The sequence below is a fragment of the Heterocephalus glaber genome, unplaced genomic scaffold, assembly GCF_053883595.1.
Source record: "Heterocephalus glaber isolate CG9 unplaced genomic scaffold, H.glaber_assembly_v1.0 deba00001472, whole genome shotgun sequence".
In the NCBI taxonomy this organism is placed as follows: Eukaryota; Metazoa; Chordata; class Mammalia; order Rodentia; family Bathyergidae; genus Heterocephalus; species Heterocephalus glaber.
This window is the reverse complement of record NW_028258315.1, coordinates 28,991,087-29,007,854: the sequence shown is the minus strand read 5'-3', so window position 1 is coordinate 29,007,854 and position 16,768 is coordinate 28,991,087. Positions and strand designations below refer to the sequence as shown.

The 16,768-nt window shown below is 42.3% G+C and overlaps 1 protein-coding gene across 5 annotated transcripts in view; it reads right to left on the bottom strand.

The window, feature by feature from the left end:
• Slc35f3 (solute carrier family 35 member F3) overlaps positions 1-16,768 on the bottom strand; it is a 372,969-nt gene that overhangs the window by 354,338 nt on the left and 1,863 nt on the right. The window lies entirely within an intron of this gene.

The following is a 16,768-nucleotide window of genomic DNA, read 5'->3' as shown; positions in this document are numbered from 1 at the left end:
CTTTAATTTCCTCTGTGACTCACTGGTTCTTCAGAAGTGTGTTGTTCAATTTCCATGTGTTTATGAAATTCTTTGAGTTTCTTTTGCTATGGATCTCCAATTTCATCGCACTATGGTCTGATAACATACAGGGGATAACTTCAATTCCTTTGCACTTACTTAAACATGTTCTATGTGTGAGTATGTGGTCTATTTTGGAGAATGACCCATATGCAGCTGAGGAGAATGTGTATTCTGATTTTGTGGGGTGGAAGACTCTGTAAACATCCTTTAAGTTCATTTGTTCAAGAGTTCGATTGAATTCTAGTATTTCATTACTTATTTTTTGTCTAGTCGATCTATCTATTTGTGACAGTGGGGTGGTGAGGTCCCCCACTACAATTGTATTACTGCATATATGACTTTTCATGTCTGTTAGTATTTGTTTTATATAGTTGGGCACACTAGTGTTTGGTGCATAGATATTTATGATTGTCATCTCTTCCTCTTGGATTCTTCCCTTACAAGGATGTAGTGTCCTTCTTCATCTCTCTTAATAGTGTTGGTTTGAAATCTACTTGATCTTCAAGGAGGATAGCTACTCCTGCTTTTCTTCGGGTTCCTGTCACATGGAGTATTGTTTTCCACCCTTTAACTTTCAGTCTATGAGTTTCCTTTTGAATTAAGTGTGTTTCTTGTATGCAGCATATTGTTGGATTTTGCTTCTTTACCCATTCTGCCAGTCTATTTCTTTTGATTGGTGAATTGAGCCCATTAACATTGATGGCTATAACTGAAACGTATTGACTTGTCATTGCTATGACTTTTACTTTTTGTTGGGTTCTCCCCCTTTACATTTAATTTCTTGTCATGCTAGATGGGTTCATTCTGCTTTGCTTCCTGGGGTTGTGATCCTCAATGTCTGTTCCTAGGATATTGTGTAAAATTCTTTGGAGTGCTGGTTTGGTATTCACAAAGTTCCTAAGGTGCTCCTTGTCAGGAAAGTATCTTATTTCTCCATCAACTTTGAAAGATAGTTTTGCAGGGTACATCAATCTGGGTTGGAGGCTGTTTTCTTTTAGGGCTTGGAATATGTCACTCCAAGCTCTTCTTGCCTTGATGGTTTGTGTTGAGAAGTCTGCTGTGATTCTGCTGGGCTTTCCTTTGTATGTGATTTGTTTCTTTTCTCTAACTGCTTGGAGAACTTTGTTCTTCTGTTGAGTTTCTGGAATCTTAACAATTATATGCCTATGTGTAGATTTTTTTGATCAAGGCTATTTGGAGTCCTATGTGCCTCACTTACCTATATGTCAAGTTCTTTTCCCCTGCTTGGGAAGTTTCCTTCCATTATTTCTGTGAAGAGATTTTTTATGTCATCTCCCCTCTCTCCTGTTTGTTCATTGAGCCCAATCAGTCTTATGTTATTCTTCTTTGCATCATCTAGCAGCTGCTGGATTGATTTCTCATGTTCCCTTATAATTTTGAAGCAATTTTTCTTTTCCTTGTCACTAATTGCAATCTTATCTTCTATATCTGAAATTCTGTCCTCACATTGGCTCATTCTGCAGTGTAGACTTTCAATGGAGTTTTTCATGTCCTGGAAATCTATTTGCATCTGTTTTATGGATTCCATTTGTTTCTTATGTTGGGATTCCATCATGTTCCTGAGCTCCTCTCTAGATTTATTAATCATGTCTTGCACTAGGGGCACAATTTCTCCTGTTATCTGAGAAATTATTTCTGATTTCATTTTTTTCAGATCCCCTTTTGTCGCCAGTTCAGTGGGTCCAGGTAGTTGAGTATCAGAGTGTTCCATCTCATTTCCCTTTGGGGTTGCTGTAGGTGATCTGGGAGTCTGGTTTTGAGACTTATTTATATGTTTTCTCATTTCAACTGGGGTGGGGGGCTGTTAGTGCCTGCATGGATTACCTCCTCTGAGCTGGGTGAGGTGGGACAGGGGCTGGGAGCAGCGGTAGGGATGGTGGCCCAAAAGCTCTTTCCTGTGGGCTGGAAGCAGTGGGAGGGATGGTGGCCAGGAAGCCCCTTCCTCTGGATCAGGAGCAGTGGGGCGGCAGCTCAGAAGCCCCTACCTCTCAGCCGGGAGCAGTGGGAGGGATGGTGGCCCAGAAGCCCCTTCCCCTGGGCCAGGAGCAATGGGACAGAAAGTGGCCCAAAAGCCCTTTCCTCTGGGCTGGGAGCAGCAGGAGGGATGGTGACCGGGAAGCCCCTTCCTCTGGACCAGGAGCAGTGGGACGGTGTCTCAGAAGCCCCTACCTCTGGGCTGGGAGCAGCGGAACTCAGTACCGTGCTCTGGTAGTCTGGTGTCCTCTGCGTCTTTGTAGTGTGGAACCAGGTGGCTGCCTGTCTGCAGCAGGGTGATACAGTGTCTTCCACGTGACTCAAGACCTCGGTAGGGCATGCACAGACCTGCCTGTCTGCAGCGGGCTGATTCAGCTTGTTCCGCACGAGTCCAGACCTCCGATATCATACCTCTTTGCAGTGAGAAGGAAAACTAAGACCAATCATTTCTATCTTTCCCCAAGACATCAAAGGAAACTCATGCTGCTGCAGCAGAGAAGGATGAAGACTGAAAATAACAGCATCCCTCCTGGTCTGGCACTGGATAGGCTACTCCGTTCACCAGGAACTTCCAGGGTAGAATGGAGAGCTCCATGGCTGGCCACAGCAGCTTTTATTACCAAATGTTCTCAAAGGAGCACTCCCAGAAGCTGCTCCTTCCAACAACCTGTCATAGTTTCTCCAGTTCTATCATCTCCCTCACCTGCAGGAATGGGTCCCAGCAGATAGGCTTTGTATAGTACTATAATGGTGGGTCCACATCATTAAACATCTGTCAGCCCCTGTAGAATGTACAACACGAGAATGAATTCTAATATAAACTGTGGGTCCTAAGTGATCATGGTGCTTCATGGCAGGTTCATGGATTGTAACAGATGTAATACTCTAAAGGGACATGTTGATGATACAAAAAGTTGTGCATATGTGGGGGCAAGGGGTATATGGGAAATATCTGCACTTTCTGCTCAATTTTGCTGAACTTAAAACTGCTCTAAAAATAGTCTTAAAATTACACAGTGTGTGCTGTACTATAAAATTTTGTTTTTATTGATTTATTGATGTCCTCCTTAAATGTTATTTTAAAAAGCAAAGAATTAGAAACTATCTAACTTGCAGAAAATCAAAGTGTATTTTGATTAACAGAGTTCTGTTTGTCTCGCAATTCTATTTTTCTGATAGGGTTCTGACTTATTTTGTATAAGTTATCTACTGCTGCCTAACAAAAGATAACAAGTCCAGTGACCTAACACTAATCCTTTGCTGTCATGCAGTTTCTTTGTTTCTGTGAGTCTGGGATCTAGGTACAGCTTAGCTGGCCTTCTACCTACAGGGACACAAAGCTGAAATCAAGATTCTGGCCAATCAGGTGTTGTGGCATACACCTGTAATCCCAGCACTTGGGAGGCAGAGGCAGGAGGATCTCCATGAGTTTGAGGCCAGCCTGGACTACATAGCAAATTTTGAGGCCAGTTTGGGCTACATAGTGAGACCCTGTCTCAAAAAACCAAAAAATAATAATAATGCCAGTCTTAGCCTTCTCTCATGTTCTTCATGGTACTCTCACCTCCCAAAGACTAGTCTCTAGATAAGTCACAGATGTGACCTCTTGGGCATTTTATATGTCAGCCACTGGATGCTGTGACATGATGAATCAATGCTTTTCTCAAACAAACCAGCTCTTCGAGGTCTTGATTCTCATTCCTCCCCTCCATCTATGCCTGCTTCTGCTGCTCTGACCCCTTCTTTTGATCAGAAAACTCTTAGGTTGATCTTTGGTGATGGATTAGGGACAATTACATTGGAAGCTTTTCTTATGATCTTGACTGTGGGGTATGGGTTTTTTGTTTTTGTTTTTTACAAGTTTCTAGTGAAATCCCACACCAATGCTTGCTTGGGTTTCTAATGCAGCCTAGACCAATGTAATTTTTTTGCTTGGGGGAGGAAGTATTATTTTTAGCTTCCCTTGAAAGAAAAAATGATGAAAGATCCATTTAACAAGGTCCTGGTTTCTCTTGCAACATAATACCTTCACTTTTATATGCACCTTTGTCTTGGGGGTCAGCCTGGTAGATGGGATCTGTTCCCACTGTAGGTAGCACTGGTGCTGCCCACAGGTATAGCTTGGTCTATTTACAAGTCCTTCTCCTATTGGTCCTAGGGTAGAGCCTCTCTGATCTGCAGGGGGTGGGTGTATGAGAGCTGCAGCAGTGGGCATAATGAGCCATTTATCCAGTGGATTAAAGGTATACCCAGAGAATTACCCTTAAGTGGTGGGGTTGGCTAGTAGCTAGGCAGTGGGCTTTTGGACATACCCTGAGTTGAATGGGTTTGCTCTTTAAACCACTGGTTGTACATAAAGAAAAGGTACAGTTTGCCCTCGTGTCTGCTCTTCTTCCAAATAGTTGCATCAAAAAAGCTATTTTGTCCCACTCCCCTTCCTTGCCCCCACTAAACAGAAACGGAGATTGGTTTATGTCTCACTCCTGAATACAGGTAAAATTTGTACAAAAAATATCTTCTATGAAAATGATTTGTAATCTGTAGACTTAACTACCTGGGAGATGTCTTGAGATGTAAAATTCCATCCTTTGGGTTGTGGGGTTTTTTGTTTTGTTTTCTCCAAATAAATCTGATGTTTAAAATTCAAAAAAAAAAAAAAAAAAAGATTCTGGGCAAGACCAATGCTCATCCCAGGGCTCAGCCAGGGGAAAGTTTGCTTTCCTGCCTGCAGCCCACTGGCAGCAGTCAGCTCCTGTGTTTGTAGGATGCAAACTTCAGCACTGTGCGGGTTAGTGACTGGAGGCTGTCTCAGCCCTTAAAAATCACCTGCAGTTCCCTTCTACATAAGTCCCCAACAAGGCCCCTGTTTCCAGGCCTAGAGGGGAAGGAGAGCTGGACCAAACTTGCTAGCAAGATGGAATCTCATGCAAAAAAAACATAACCTTAGAAGTGACATCCGATCATGTGCCAGGCTTTATTGATGGTAATCAGGTTACAGGTCCCACGCACTCCAGTGAAGGAGATCATTCAAGGACTTGAACCTTAGAGGCAACATTGGCAGTCTCCTTAGAAATTGTCCACCATGACCTCACAACCCTGAAAGCCTACTTGTGGATGTACATTCAGAAATGAGAGCTTATATTCATTTAAGAGAAGGACAAAAATGTTCCCAGCAGCATTGGGAAGTAGCTCAGTTCTAGCACCTTCACACATGCTTCTCACACACACTGTTGGAAATCCAAACCCACTGGGCCTTCCATAAAGTTCCTTTCTCTGATCCTGTGCAATCTACTCTGGACCAACCAATCACTCCCACCCCTGCTTCACTAGCATTTGCTCTTTAACACGTTGTACTACTGCTTCCCCTGTCCCATGTCAAATGGTCTCCCTTTATCTTATCATTTTCTTATTTTTAATAGTCTGAAGAATTACCCCCAGCCATTCCTTCCCTCCTTCCTTCCTCTCTGCCTCTCTCCCTTCTTCCTCTCTTCCTTCTTCTTCTTCCTCTCTCTCTTCTTACTTTTTCTTTCTCTTTCTTTTCTTTCTCTCTCTCTTTTCTTTCTCTCTTTTCTTCTTTCTTTCTTTCTTTCTTTCCTTCCTTCCTTCCTTCCTTCAAGACAGGGTCTTGGTAAATCACTAAGTTACGCTAGCCGGGCTTGAATTTGTGATCTTTCTGGCTCAGCCTCCCAGAGGGCTGGGATTGCAGCTGTTCACCACCATGCCCATCTTTTCTGATTCTTAAAAACCAAATCTTTTAACAGAGGAACCTCTATAACTTAGTGATTCAATTCATACGTATTCCCTGTGAGATAAAAGTAATACCATCTCTGATTGAATCCTGTGTGGCCTCTTCATTACACTGTGCTTTCATTTCTCTAACCTCCAAGAACAAATACAGTGCCCTCCTAAAGGAAAGACACCACATGGTGAATTCTACAAGGGATTCTGGGCTGCAAAAGGAAAAATTCTTATCAGTCTGCAGCCTGAATGTGGAGCAAGGAAGAAGATGGGGAGCCAGTTTAATTCTCCCCCTCTCATCACCAGACCTTGTTCTCCAGAGAGCAGCAGACAGAGCATCACACACTTCCCACCAATCCTAGGAACCAGGAAGGACAGAGAGCCAGGCACAAGAAAATCTGGTCAGGAGAGACATGTAATTCCCACCCCACCCCACTCCACCCTGGGAAGAGCATATGCTGCATTCAGAGGGGCAAACACATGGAGTGCCATCTGCACAACAGACCAGTGAATCTTACAGGCAGCCTGTTTTGCAGACTAAGATGCCAGGCTACCTGTCCACTCTCAGTAAGGCAAGGGGCTCCAAAGCTAGAAATTTTTATTTTATAGGGTACAAAAGTTAAATCATTTGGATGGATAGACTAGAAGTCTAAACCTGAAAAAGTATTTTTGCCAGCTACCACTTAGAGGACTAATATCTATAATATATAAAGAACTCAAAAAAATTAGACTTCCTAAAATAAAAGAGCCAATCAAAAAACAGGCAATTACAATGAATAGGCACTTCTCGAAATAAGTACAAATGGCCAACAGTACATGGAAAAAAGTTCAGTGGCTTTGACCATTAGAGAAATGCAAATCAAGACAACATTTGGAGTAAATTCCATCTTACTCCAGTAAGAATGTCTATTATGAAGAACTCAAAACCAACAAATAATGGCAAGGTTGTAGAAGAAAAGGAACATTTCTACATTGTTGGTAGGAATGTAAACTAGCACAGACACTATGGAAAGCAGCAAGGAGATTCCTCAAAAAAATAAAAATTCCATTTGACCCAGCTATACCTCTATGAGTACCTTCCTAAAAGAGTTCAAGTGGTCATATTACAGTGATACATGCATACTTATGTTTATAGCAACATAACTCAATAGCTAAATCTTGGAAGTAGCTTATCTGTCCATTCAATATCTAAATGGATAAAGAAAATGTGGTATAAATACACAAGGGAGTACTACCAAGCCATAAAGGATTAATGTGAGTCATTTGTAGGAAAATGGATGCAGCTTGAGACCATCATGTTAAATGAAATAAATCAAACACAAAAGGTTAAATATCATGTGGTTTCTTTTATATAAGAAACCTTAAAGTATAAATAATTCAAAGAGCAGAATAAAATATACATGACAGGAAACAGGGAGATAGACTTTGTGGAGTAAAGGAATCTGGGGATGGGGGGAGACAGGAGGAAGGGGTAGGAGAGGAGAAGTAAAAAGGATCAAGATATGATATGTATATGTACCAATTCACCATGATGAATGTATTTATTATGTATTGCAAGCATATATGAATAAAAATAAAATAATAATCTTGGACCCTGGAGCCTGAGGTACAGCACCACACAGTGCTAAGCATGTCCTAGGGCTGAGGGAAGCATTTGGTAGATGCTGCCTTAGGTGCTGGACCTGCCTGGAAGATGGTGCTTGCTGAGTGTGGCAGGAGCGGGGACTGTGCTGGGCTTGTGGGAGTGGGGGGAGACCTTGCTCCTTCCCTGGATTCAGCCTGTCAGCATTCACACGATCTGCCCGGCGTGTTAGCCCAATTCTCATGTAATAACCTGAACTAAATAGATGCAGCGCTTCTCTTTCAAGCCTGAATTATGCTGAGCCATTGGCTGGAATGATGGTACTTTGCATTTTGAAAATGTTCGCCTTTACAGAAAGGTTGACACCTATTTAGATTCACCAAGTATGAAAAATGTTGCCACGTTTTTATTTTCTGTTACTTGATCTGTCTGTCCATACCTGTTTTAGTTGAACTATTTGAATGTACATTACGGACACAATGATTCTTCATCCCTGAATACCTGGGCCTCTCTTAAGAATAAGGATATTATCTACATAACCACACTGGCCCAAAGAAAATAACGATACTCCATAAAGTGATTCAATAAACAGTAGACCCCAATTGCCTCCAAAATATTTTTTATAACCATGATTCCTGCAAAGCAACACAGACATCTTATTGGAGAAATTATGGTAGTCCCAGGGCACCACTGAGGTCATGGGGTGGAGATCTAAGCACCTGGAAGGTAACCATTATATTATTATCTCCTGCTCTGTTATCAGGTACAAAGTGACCAAGAGACAGCAGTGCCCAAGCCACCTCCCTCCCTACAGGAGCCATTACTCTGAAAGACATCAAGAAATTCAAGGCACAACCCTGGTATCAATCCAAACAGTCTTAGATCACCTGCTGATCATTAGGAGCCAATGATCATTAGGCCCTGCCCTTCCATGAGGCTCAGGTTTCCATGTGCTCATCACAAAAAAGGGGATCAAGGACAGAGGCAAGCAAGTCAGCAAGAGAGGAGCAGGAAGATAATGTCCTCTGAATACCCAGCCTCAGCCTGTGTTTTAACTCAGCCACAGCCCAGAGTCCTAGAAGGATGCACACGAGGATGTGACTCCAGGATGAACTGCAGCAAGGGACTGCTGGACGAAAGCCCAGATCTTCCTATCATCAACAGTATGTAAAGTAACCATCGCGTTAACCAGGAGGTGGTTTTATTAATACATAAAAGTAGAGACACCCCCTCAGAGACATTACTCCCTTCACACCTACACGGATTGGGTCATGTTATTACTCTGCAGCTGCACAGCTGAACAGCTTCAAAAGATCACTACGATTGATTTGGGGGTTTTCACTTAAAGGATCTGGGGAATCTGCACAGAGTGCTCCACCACGGGCAAGAACAGGTAGGGCAAACACAGAGTGCACCCCAGCTCCTTTGAATTCCAGTCCACCTTATTCCTGCTGGGCCCCCAGTTAGAGGAAGGAGACAGTCTTGAGCTAACTTTCTTAAGAGCTGGAAAGAAACAGAATGTGTGCAACATAAAATATTAGAGAAGAAGGATGCTGCTTTAGTGGCTTACTCTCATTAACCCAGATAAGAATCTTTGCAATTGCATGATTTCATGAAAGGAAAAAGGGTCCACTCTTCTGGGCTATATGAAATTAACAAATTAGAACTTGTGGAGAGCACATTTCCAAGGGAAGAGGAAAAAATGAAAAATCTACCTAGCTGTTACAGTTCCTATGACAAAATGTTATGCAGTGTTATTTATATAATACAGAGTTTCATTTGTCCAAATTATCCCCAAGGCACTTAGTTAGAGGGGGACCAAAAACAGACATTCAATGCACTTGTGAGATAGACACAAGGTAAAAAAAAGTGTGGATCAGACCCAACCCAATTTATAGATTGATATATGTATGTCTGATCATCCCACTATGTAGTCTTCTAGGAAACAGCAATTCTACCATATATGTAGTCAATGTTTACCCTAGGAGTGAATATATTTACTGCCTTTTCAGTAACAGTGGATTTTTTGTTTGTTTTTGTTTTTTGGTACCGGGGATCAAACTCAGGACCTTGCACTTGCGAGGCAGGCGGTGGCACCACTGAGCTAAATCCCCAGCCCCAACAGTGGAGTTTTGATGACTGAGGGAATGGATGATGTATTGATGGACAGAAAATATATTTGTAAGTAAATAAATATGCAGTCATAGTAGGTTTCATTGTTTCACAGTTTCTCAACCATTCAAAAATGAGCTCTTCATGAAAACCATCTGGAATTTCATGTAGAGATTATTTTGAAGTCTCTGCCCGGTCTACAGGTTTCTCAACAGGGAGCATCTGGTGGATCCGTGGATTGGTTGGTGGAAAGTGCTTCTACCTTTTGGCCACCACATTGAAACTCCTCAGTGTATTTTGAGAGAATCATCAGATCCAATGTTGGTTACAGACAAAACAAACACATTTACATTTCCTAGCATTTTAAAACTAAACTTTAATAGCTTATTTTTTATTCACATATAAATCTAAAAATACACGTACTGCCTAAAATCAGATAAATCTATGTAAGACTTTTATGCTCAATATTTAATAAAATGAAATGCTAACAAAGAGTTTGGATATGCCCTTGGGATGTGTTTTTTCAGGTTATGGTATCTGTATAATCCTCAAGCTATTTTTTTTTTTCTTGAGACAGGGTATTGCTGTGTAGATCAAGCTGCCTTTGAACTCACTATGTAGCTCAGGCTGGCCTTGAACTCATGGCAATCCTCCTGCCTCAGCCTCCTGAGTGTTAGTATTACAGGCATACCCCACCACACCTGGCTATCCTCAAACTATTTCTTTGGTCAATTTTTAAAGAAAAAAAAAGAGGAGAGGGGACTTTCAGTCCTTCTCTGGTATTTCATAGCAATGCAAGTACTTTTGCCATGAAACATGTTTATTAAACTCACACATGTGCACTGGACACTGCTCAAGGCCCACTTGTTTCACACCTACACTTAGAGTTGTATTCCTTTTCCTAAAGAAAATGAATCTCACAGATTCATTAAAAATGGTCTGGGTCCATTTCCAAAAAGAAAAGAAGAAGGCAAAATTTCCCATTCTTTTAAAAGCACTTTCCTTCCAACCCTTTTGAATAAAACTTGGAGGACATACCCAAACTTTTATAACACTATATTGTTACAAGTAGATGGTGCAAAAAAATAAAAAGAATCTCCTAATAGATTCTGACCTAGCCAAGTACTGTAGATGACACATAGCAGACTGACAAGGAGAAAATTTGAATGTCACAGAAAACCATTTGTCAAAACCAAAAAACTGTTCTGAGAAGTTACCCTGAATGTCTTTACATCTCAGGAGTCCAAAACAGCCTGAAGCCTTCTGCGCTGCAAATCTCCTGAGTGGTGCAATTTATTTCCTACCATCTTAAATGTCATAAATTAAAGCTCCCAGGAGTTGCATACGAGAAAAATTGGGACCCATGTCCTAGGCAACTGCTCAAATTCTTGCTACCATCATCTACTCAAAGAATTTATCAGATTCCTAATCGCACATATCCTTTTCTAAGCTCCACGATAAGATAATGAAACAAAGCTTGTCACTTGCTCTATTGATCCGTGCACACTCACCACTGCAGTGAACCAAAAGATGTCATGTCAAATAACAAAACAAAACAAGCAGAAACCTCTAGTTCATCCCCTGCTGTGGACATCTACACATTTAACCCAGACGGTGTGACTGGGTGCCCACTTCTGTCATCAGCACTCCAGTGACTGGGGCTCTGTGACCTTCTTTATCATCTCAGCATTCAGAAGGTGACCTTTTGCTCCCAGTAACCAGTTCTTTGATATGCAGACCCTTCTTTTGTCCTTCTGAACCTAAGTAGAAAAGGCTCAGTCTTCTCCACAAAGGAGCCTGCCTTTGTTCAGAACAGGACCCGGTAGGTTCACATGGTAGGAACGAGCTGTAGCATTGAAACAGTGAGAGCTCAGGGCCATGGAGGAGCTGCACCCCGATCTTGATCTAGGAGGGAAATGAGACCTAGTCCCTTGACCACCATGGCTCTCGTTGGTTGTCTTATACACCTACTGGTGTCTTCTCTCACATAAACCAGCTTTCCATTCCTCTCCACCCACGTGAAACAGGAGAGCCCACCAGGGTATCTCTTCTACTCAACCACCAATTTACACTGGAGCACAACCTCTGCTTTTGGAGACCAGGTTTTACTATGTTGTCCAAGCTGGCCTCAAACTCCTGAGGCTCCTGCCTCAGCCTCCTAAGTAGCTATGACTACAGGAATATACCACTGTGCCTATCAGTACAGCTTCCAGTTTTAATCTCAGATCTAAGGAGAGACACTGGCTGAGGCCGTCAGGTCAGAAGTCTAATGTGCATGCCCAGGAAGGGATGATGCCATCTGCTGTTGGGGCCTGACCTGAGCTGTGTGGCCAGAGCAGCTGAGGGATCCCTGCAAGTTGGCCAGTCTTTCAAAATAGTATCTGATCTGTTTGTTCTACACACAGGGCCGAGGCTTGGTTTCGGTTGTCCACCCTCTATTTTACAGAAGACAAATCAGAGACTCATGGTGAATAACCTGTCATATATCTATGTAGAGACGAAGCTAGGATGTGAATGCAACTCCATGGTGGCCCATGTCCTTCATTCCCGCAACCACACTGAGGCCCTGAGGGTGTCCTCTCCATTGCAGGCCTGGAGTTCAAGTGCCCTCAACAACACTCTGCAAAATGCCCAACACAGTCCAATGGTTTAAACATGGGTGGGTTTATTTTTCAATGCAACTCACCTGAATTTTTCCAGCTGCTTAAGGCAAGGACCAACCGGCCCACCCTGCCCTTAGTAGCCTATTGTAGCCACTAACAAAGACCCTGGGGACACACTTCCAAGAAACAGTGAGACACCTCCTTGTCCCCACTACTTTAAAGCCTGGGAGACGAAGCTTCCCTGCAGGTGACACCACACCCTTCACAAACAGATGGCCTAGTCTCAAAGACTTGGGGAGCACTGGATTTTCTTAAACAGTAATGATTCTGCATCTTAATTGTCAAAACTCAGAAAGCTACTTCTAAGCTGTTAGCACCCGTTCATACTCAGGAACCAACTTCACTGTCTGAGACACTAGAAATCATGTGTTCTATTGCTCACCCCACCCCGGCCACCCTCTAATTCTTTCTTTTTAAAATCTTTTTAGTCTCCTTCTTCATATGCCAAGCTCTATTGTAAAATAAACTTTTACAACTGAATCATCAATTCCTCACACAGGATCATTTCTGAAAGAAAAAAAAAAAAGAATATACATTTCCGACTCACATCTTTGGGGCCGGGAATTTAGCTCAGGGGTTTCGCCACCTGCTGCGCAAGTGCAAGGACCTGAGTTCGATCCCCGGTACCAAAAAAAAAAAAGAGAGAGAGAGAATATACAGGATCATTTCTGAGCCCCAATCTGACCTTTGCAGTTCAGGAGGGTCACACGGAAGCTGAGCACCATGACTTCAACCACACTGTGCACCTCTGCTCCAGCTGCACTGGGGCCATTCGTGCAAGAAGCTTAGGTGCAGGCCAGTCTGAAACGGCAGAAACTCAGCATGCACTTAAATCCAGAGGAGCCTGAAACAGGCAATAACTTTGTACCAGGTGTGTTAGTTACTCAGCACCCTGCATTTTTCAGTCAGAACTAGAAAATTTCCATCCAGATAAAGAGGCTTTGCTCAGTGTCCTACATACTCCTGGACTGGGCTGCAATCTTTGGCAATGACTCCCATTACCAGTGGTAGGTGGGAGTAAACTAGAAATGAGTAGTCTTTTGGGACTAGCTCACCCTTCACTTTACAGATGATGCAAAACTAAACCCAACAGCATTTTAAAAATAAATTATTTTTATCTAACACACCAGCACTGTATTAGTCATTTTCTTTTACTGACAAAATACCTGACGCTTGTAACTTAAAAGAGGAGAGCTTTACTTTGGCTTATGGTTTCAGGGAGTCCAGTCCATAGTTCATTGGCTCTTAGACATGAACAGCATGGTGAAAGGGCATGGTAAAGGACAGCTGCTCACATCCTGGTGGCCAGGAAGCAGAGGAAGAAGGAGGGAAGATGGAGGAGGGCAGGACAAGACACAAGAATATACCCTTTTAGGGCACCTCCCCAGGACCCACCTATTCTGATCAGCCCCCATCTCCTAACATCACATTTAGTTATAAACTCATCAGTAGATTAATCCACTGATGAGTATAGTACCTCCATGGTCCAACCACCTATTGAAAGCTCCACCTCTGAATACTTGAGACTTCTGGGGGACATTTTAGATCTAAACCATAACAAGCACCATGCAGTGTTAACAATTCTACTCCAAAGACAGTTGAACCTCATTCTAAGGAATAAGCATGTCTCCCCCTACAAAGTTATTCTGCAAAAGTGCTTTTGAGTAGAAAAGTGTTTGGAGTGCACTATTTGGAAACACTCTGCAAGGAATCCTTTTGGAAAGTGAAACATCCCTACTTGCTGTGAATACTCAACCTTAATGTTACCTACACTTATCCCTAAGGTATCTGTTATCTAAGGCAGATTTTGTCAGCAGTGATCCTTGAAGAAGACATACGTGTGGAGGGAACCTTTTCCTCTGTCCCCCGGCTCTGTATTCTGACAGAGGATGAATGCTCCAAAGTGTTTGCTAAATGAATAAAGGAAAATAGAAAAGCATTCACAGTTGCTTCTTCATCCTGTGCAAGAAACTCCTTCTGGACCTTCAAGCTGTGACACTTCAGATACCCTTGTTCATCCCCACTCCCAGAATGCCTGACATCTGGGCTGGCTGTCCTTGTACACAGGGAACCTTTCTGATCTCCTTGTCCTCTCCCTTTCCACAGCCATCTCCTGCTCAACCTGTTCTATGTCAGAGTAGATAGGGAGGAAGAAGGAGCAGAAGGCATTCCAGTGGTTGTTCTCTATTCTGACTAAAGGTGAGAACAGAGCAGAAAAGAAGCTCTTGGGAGAAACTATGCAGATTGTTCTGAATTCTAAAGCACTCTCCGTAGGGTATTGATTTAAGGTGAATGCATAGGGAACCACAGTAGCTACAGAAGCAACAGGCTCTTTGGAGCCTTCAGAAGGCTGTGAATCACAATCTGGCCCATGATGAAAACCCAAGGAGTGGTCCAGGGAGAAAGGAGGAGCAGGCCAGGAATTCAGGAAGCAGGTCCGCTCATTACACTGGTCAGCAGAGTGGAGGTAACTTGAAGTATAAATTTGAGGTTCAAGTTAAACTAATGGGTCTTGACCAAAGCCAGCCCCTAAAGGACATGTGGCATATATTGGGTTATCACATGGGGAAGGATGGGGTGCTACTGGCATCTAATAGGTAGATGCCAGGGATGTTACTGAACATCTAGAATGTGCAGGACAGTCCACACAACAAAGAATTACCCAGGAGAAAGGGTCAATAGTGGTGAGCTTCAGAAACCCTGGACCAAACTAAAGCTTATCATCAAGAATCTGTTCTAGTTTATGGGACAGAAAACACAATGGAAGAACTATGAAAGAATAAAGCAATTCCAAACCAATAGGAAGTCAGCATAAAAAAATTAAGTGATACAATCACTCTAGCAGTACATTCAGAGGTTTTCTCTCCCAGAGGTCAATAGTTCAGACCACAATTCATCCAAGCAACAAATATTTATTGAGCAACTACTGAGCACTAGGTCCTTTCGGGGCTCTGGATACACTTGCAGCTGGTCATTTAAGGGGTCCCCAAGAATACTGCCAAGTGGTTAAGTTCAGAAACATGGAATGCAGAGCTTGGACATCTTGAACCACTAAGAGGAACTTGCCCCGTCCTACCTACTTGTTTATAATTTAACTTCCATGAAAACTGTCCCTCTCAGACCTCAGGAACTTTAGGGTTTAAGAAAAAACAATTCTTTATAAATAGACTCTTGCCCAGAGTGAACCTTGCGGCTCTCACTGCTGGGGTTGAGAGTAGTGAGTGGAGATCTTCCCTGCCCTCTTCACAATTGCCTCCTTTACCTTACCTACCCAAAGAAAGTCCACACACAAAGAGGACACCTATGAGTAATCACTCATTCAAATGATTTCTGCTGCTACACTACACACAGGCAGCTGGCATCTCTATCAAATAGCCTGGAAATGCATAGTAAACCTCTGGGCAGCTCCTACAGTTGAGATGCAGGTAAGTCACTGTGAAAGATAACTGAGAGGTGGCATGACAATGTCAATGACGAGGCTTGGAGCCTTCTGTAACTTCATCTGGAAGACATTTCACTTTATAAGCATCATCTCTTCCAGTCTGTGAAATTATTAAGCAACAATCCAAGTATCTAACTGATAGCTACAGATGGATGAGCTTCTGTGTTATTATTTTTTTAGTTAGGTAAAGATGGCAAAGTGTTGCCCTAAAACCTTTCCTGCTATATGAATAAAACATTAGCATCTCTAAATTTAAACTTAAAACCCAATTAATTCATCAAAATGTCAGTTGTCACCTAAAGCATTTTAGTAGCAAGGAAATATCTTGGAATAAAGAAGAATCCTCACAGAAATAGAGTGGAGTGAGTTGATTTTCGTCATTTCATTGTCAACCACTGTAGCCTCTTCTGCTAGTATTTACTCCTTTACTGAAGCCTCAGAGAGAGGGTATCTGAGAAAACTGTGGATGACACAAGAGACTCACTTTCCATGTGGCCTTTTCTTGGCCTGAACTATAAGGTATGCTTGTACCAAACACAGGCATCACCCCTGCAAGCTGCTCACAAGGCCCTGAAGTCACAAACTGCAGTCATCATTTCCATGGAGCGCATAGAGCCAGGCACAAATGGAATTATAAAGAGAAACCTTATTATGACTTCAGGGGTGAAAGAGATGACTCCATGAAGACTATAATTTGTATCACAGTCTTCAGTTATGAAGCAAGCAGAAAATGGAAATACAAATCAGAAAATTTCTATTTTCTAAAAGAAATTTTAAAACCAGAAATAAAAATTGAACACCCTATCTATACTCATAAAAAAATGGTCTCCAGTGGTTTTAGTTTTTATTATACTAAAGCCAGTGTTTTGCAGCCAAAAAGAGAACTTTGTCCCTCGACTTTCTGCTGCAATCTAAAGTAAGTAAATTATCAACAATTTTAGCAGCAAATCAGGAGACCGAGGGAGACACAGACCATCTTAAAGGTTTACACTGAGTTAAAGGCAACCATCACAGTCCTTTAAAGACAAGTAAAGACAAGGAAATTAAATATTTAAATCCCATGTTTGCTCCCACAAAAAACATAAAACCATCAAACTCACTGCTAGTAGCCTGCTGACCTTTGGCTTGGACTTGAAGGTTTTAGGAGTAATCCAAAGATAGACATACTTTAGT